The sequence below is a fragment of the Helianthus annuus genome, chromosome 6 (assembly GCF_002127325.2).
Source record: "Helianthus annuus cultivar XRQ/B chromosome 6, HanXRQr2.0-SUNRISE, whole genome shotgun sequence".
Taxonomy (NCBI): Eukaryota; Viridiplantae; Streptophyta; class Magnoliopsida; order Asterales; family Asteraceae; genus Helianthus; species Helianthus annuus.
The window spans coordinates 35870041-35876059 of record NC_035438.2 but is presented as its reverse complement, the minus strand read 5'-3'; positions in this window follow the sequence as shown (position 1 = coordinate 35876059).

Below are 6019 nucleotides of genomic sequence, written 5' to 3'. Positions count from 1 at the left end.
AATCCTCAGAGAAGTGCAAAGAATTCTATGATATCCTAAGGAAGAACAAGAAATTTGAGTGGACTGAGAAGCATGAAAATGCCCTAAGAGCTCTCAAAGATTACCTATCCTCAGCCCCGGCCTTGATGAAACCAGAAAAAGGCGATGTGCTATCCTTGTATCTAGCAGTATCCTCAAAAGCAGTAAGTGCGGTCCTTGTTAAGGATCACGAAGGTACACAACATCCTGTCTATTATGTAAGTAAGAGTTTACTTGATGCCGAATCCAGGTATTCACACCTTGAAAAGCTTATTCTTGCATTACTTATGGCATCTACTAAGTTGAGACATTATTTTGAAACTCATGTTATTGTTGTTAAAACTAAATTTCCAATTAAGAATGTCCTCAGGAAACCAGAGATGTTAGGAAGGATGGCTAAGTGGGCAGTGAAGCTTAGTGCCTATGATATAAGATATGAGCCTAGGACAGCCATCAAATCCCAAGCATTGGCCGACTTTGTGGCTGATTTCAGTAGTGATTTACAAAAAGAAGCTGAGTTAGAAGTCTAGCAGCTAGAGGAGACCAAGGATCCTTGGATACTCTATACTGATGGATCCTCAAACGTCAAAGGCACAGGGCTTGGTATACTACTAAAATCGCCACAGGGGGATATAATACCCCACTCTATAGCTTGTGAGTTCCAAACCACTAATAATGAGGCCGAGTATGGAGCCTTAATTGCTGGTTTGCAAATTGCTAAGCATATGGGGATCAGGTACCTTGAGGTACATGTAGATTCATTATTAATTACAAATCACTTTAATGGATCATATACTGTTAAAGGTGAAAAGCTAACCAAATATTTAGAGATAGTCAAAGAGATGGCACTCTCTTTTGTTTCCTTTAGTTTGACACAGGTACCAAGGGAAGAAAATACAGAAGCTGATGCATTGGCTAACTTAGGATCATCCTTGAAGATCCCGAAGGACATAAGTATCCCCATTATCCATATCTTGGCTCCTGCCATCGAGGATCATGTGGCCATGGAAATAGGGGAGGATTCTGCAATTATCCCTAGTGAGGATACTCAATCTTGTTCAGGATCAGGATCATGGATCTCACCAATCATGAGATACTTACAACACGGAGAGATTCATACGGGAGAAAATCCTAGGGCTTTCAAAATTAAGGTATCTCAATTCACAATCTTAAATAATATGTTGTATAAGCGATCTCTTGCAGGACCATATTTAAGATGCATTGAGGATCCTGAAGTCCAAGAAGTTTTAAAAGACTTCCATGAAGGAGATTGTGGAAACCACACTAGGGGCAGGGCATTGTTCTCAAGGATCCTAAGGACAGGATACTACTGGCCAACTATGAAAAGGGATGCTGTGGAATATGCTTAGAAGTGTGATCCTTGTCAGAGACACAGCAATATCCTTCATCAGCCGGCTGAATTTCTACATCCTATATCCTCCTCTTGGCCAATTATGAGATGGGGCATGGATATAGTTGGTAAGCTCCCTAAGGCACCTGGTGGAATAGTGTTCATGCTAGCCATGACTGATTACTTCTCCAAGTGGATAGAAGCTGAAGCTTTTGCCCAAGTCAGAGAAAAGGAAGTTATATCCTTCATTAAAAGAAATATTATAACTAGATTTGGTATTCCTTCTGAAATTATATGTGTTAATGGTTCCCAATTTATTGGGGGCAGAACTACTAACTTTTGTGACAGCTGGGGGATTAAGATGATAACATCAACACCAGTCCACCCACAAGCTAATGGTCAAGCAGAATCATCCAACAAGATCATCATCAACAATTTGAAGAAGAAGCTTGGATCCAAGAAAGGGAAATGGGCAGAAGAATTACCTTATGTGCTTTGGGCTGATAGGATAACCCCTAAGAATGCTACTGGTCAAACACCATTCTCTTTGGTATTTGGGGCAGAATCAGTGATCCCAACAGAAATGGTGGTTCCAACTGCTAGAACAAGTACCCGTGATCCTGAGGAAAATGATGAGAACTTGGCTCAAGACCTGGATACTATTGAGGAAACCAGGGATCTGGCTAGGATAAGGATGGCCAGTTATCAACAAAGAATGGCTGGTGCTTACAACAGAAATGTCAGGATCAGGAAATTTCAGATTGGGGATATGGTATTAAGGAAAGCATTTCAGAATACCACCAATCCTGCTGATGGAAAATTGGCACCAAAATGGGAAGGCCCTTATCTGATTGAAGCTGAAGCAGGAAAGGGGGCATATAGATTGCTGACCATGGAAGGTGATTTGTTACCAAGAGCTTGGAATGCTGTCCATTTGAAGAAATATTTCATGTGAGCAGGATCCTCGTGGCACAGATGATCCTTACATTAGGGGTATCCTGGAAGGATCCTTAAAGCATCAATGATCCTTACTATGGTAACGTCCTAATCTTGAACTATTTCATTTCCTTATTTTCTCATATAAGGATAAGGATCACGTGTCCTTCATCCTTATCTCACATGATTTTGAGTTTTGAAAGTTTAGGTATCCTTAGCAAAGCGTTTATTATCTACAGAAGCAATCCAGTGCCTTGGGTTTAACCCTAGTTATTTGGGCTTGACCCCAGTTCCACCTATAGCGCATGATGATCCTGGTATAGTTCAAGGCAGTGGGACCAGTACTCGCTTTAGGGGCTGATAATTCCATTGTACTGGCTATACCTAGGATCCTACGTATAATGGTAGACGTACTATACATCCGTTCCTAAGGTTTCTAACGTTTTCACGTTAGCTAAGGTTTTGGCATTGTCATGTCACTAAGTTTGGATAGTCGCCAGTTAGGGCCATACTCCAGTTTACATACGATCCTTGGGCTTGTCCCCAGTTATCCTTGGGCTTGTCCCCAGTTATCCTTGGGCTTGTCCCCAGTTGCTAACTCTTATCTTATGTTGGCTTAGTCCCAAGTTATGCTCTATTTCAGGTCCTTGAAGTTAAACAACTAGGGATCCTTGATCCTTACTTATCTCTAAGGTTTATCTTGTAATTGTCCTGATTATGGTACTTAGGGTTAGGATCCTAACTTGGATCATCAGGTATGATCCTTAACTATTTTTAATTCTATTCGTTGTTTATTTGAATAACCTTTGAAATTTGACAACTAAACTTATGATCCTTAAAATATATACTACTTTTTGGGATTTTTCAACTATAGGATATTTGATCATGGATCATATCCTAAATGTTTTCAATCGGACTTATTCAAAATTGCTTATTTAATAAGTGTACATCAAAACAATTGAGAATTAAAGGAACTAAAAGGATAATAACACAAGATAAGCGACAAAAGATTAAGATTTTATTTATTAACAAAAAGACTAACCCTTCAAAGGTTGTCAAAATTACCTACCCCGAGCATCTACCAGCAATACGTGGCCCGTCCGCTGGGGTAGGTAAAGGGTGTCCATGATAATAGGTTCAAAGTAGTGCAGGAATATAAAGGCGGCAGGATCACAATGGCTTCATCCCCCAAACAGAGGATCCCTCCACCATTTGCAATCCTACCTATTGTCTGAAGGATCCTAGATCCTTAATCCTAAAAACTATTGTTCAGTACAAACCATTAAATTGTTCAACAAACTACCATCAAACAAAAAAAAAATGGGCTCCGGCTATGTCTAGAAGTTTCCATCATCGCCCAATCATGCAGCCTAGACCTTCACTGCATCACCACCTCCGACTCCACCTTCTTCACCACCTTGATCCTTGCCACTGCCTCCAGCCTCAATTGTCAGGATCTCTTCAGCCTCCTCTTCATCATCCAGTTCAGCCAGCCTTGCCTTCCAGCCCTCCACATCCCAGGTGCTCCTGTCAAAGTCAGGATCCTGAGCTTCCAAGGCCATTTGCAGCTTGGTCTTGTACATCGCTATGGCGGCAGAGACTTTGGTATCCTTGGTGATCTCGTGCCTCTCGTAGTCAAAGTTGATCAACACCATGGCCGTCTCGTTTTTGGCATTCTGGAGATTCTTCTGAAGATCAGCAATCTTGTAACGCCCCAAAATTTAATTAGGTACGTTGCCACGGCATATTATAAGAAATAACTAGGAATGTAAGTTTAGTAAGAATGTGAATTAGAACTTTATTAACTAGGTTGAGTAAGTTATGAGCCATTTAAATTAAGTGTGCATACATGGGGGGGGGGAGAAATGTAAATAAGAGAAGATAAGTGATTAAAAGAACAAATAACACAAACACACACACATATGCGTGTGTTTATGTCGCCAGGAGCAAGCACAGGGTGAACCCCCCTTCTTTATTCACTAAATTGCACAAATTGAGGCCCTAATCAAGACAATTACTCTTGCATGTTGGTAGATTCTTGATCTCCTAGGTCCATTAAAGCATAATGTAACAAGAATTTCATGTTTTTGATGACTATGAATGTATAGGGTTTCAAGAATTCAATGAATTTATATGAGAAGTTGCATGATTGTGGTTAATTGCATCACTTAGAACACAATTTACTCTTGTATTGGATGAATTGATGTTGAGCATGAAAAACCCACTTATGATAGAATGGTAGTGATATGTAACATGGAATTTTGATGTAGATTAGTATGATGATGTTGTATAATGATGTTATTAACAAGATGATGTTATGTGGAATCGAATTAGGGTAAAGGTTGTATGAGACTTGATTGAAATTGATGATATTGATGTTATTGTCATGAACTAGTCATGTTATGCATACAATACTTGTACCTTATGTTTATCTAATGGCATGCACACCAAGTGTTTGTCAAAATGCTTGAATGAGTTGATCATGTGTTGTATATTGCTAAATGACTAGAATAGAGAGTTAGCTAGTTGTTAAAGTGAAGCTATTGATAATGGAATGGAAAGAAAGACGTGACACTAAGTATGTAATTATGGATTGTAGGAATTAAGGAGGAAAGCTCAAGCCGTTCCGAGTCTCAAACGAAGAACGACAAAGGTAAGTTCTCGCTTACATAGTATCACTAGCATGTAATGTTGTAGTATATTATGGTTAAATGGTTGAAGTTGTTTAATTGTAACAAGTTATTGTAAGCCGTTTATGTAATTTAGATATGGGTCGAATGAGTTAGAAGGGTTATGTGAGAAGTTAGAGAAGCTTATGTTTGAAAGAAGGTTTAAAAGGTTGACTTGAGGTCCATAATTGTAATTGATGTTGTATAAATTTTTGTAATAAGAACGTCTAACGGTTTGCTTGTATGTAGGTAAAGCGACTTGTTAAATGGCGTTACTTGGATCGAACACACTCTTGATGCACGCTTCCGCAAGGATATTAGTTTTGGTTAAAACTTTTGTTAAAACGGGTCTTTTTGTAAGTAACATAACTTGGTTGTTGTTAGTTGTCGAACTCGTAGTCGAAGACTATGTTAGTGTTTATGAAATGTTGGGTTGTAAACTATTTTAGTAACCCCTAGTTAGTTATGTCATGGTTAAATGCAGAATTTTTATTTATGAATTATTGACCCGTTTGGTATCTTTGTCAAATGAAGTTCGTTAGTGTCTTTTAAGTTTCAGACCTTACAAGTTGGCATCAGAGCCAAGGTTTGAGAGATTCGAGTAATTTATGGTGCTCGAACTCAAACCGAAAGCTCTTGCAAAAATGTGTTCGTTCCAAGCGCCACGCAAGTAAGTAATTTTAGGATTTCATGCTTGTAGACAGGAATGGGAATGGGTTATGGTTTAGTTACTAGTATGACATGGGTTTAGATGATAATGGGTGCTATGGAAGGCTTCGGGACTGCCCAGGACCGTTTCGGGATGGAAAAAGGGGGCTGGAAATGAAATTTTTTGTTAATCAGCGTTTGCGCACCAGGAAGCCCGTCGGCGACGGCCTATATGCCGTCGGCGACGGCACCCTCCCACCCGACGGCTTAACCACCTGCCTACGGGCAAAATGTGGCGACGGGGTTTTCCCGAGCCCGTCGGCGACGCACTCAGTGCCGTCGGCGACGGGTCCCCCTAATTGTTTTTGCTGAATTTGTTGTTATTCATGATAAGGCC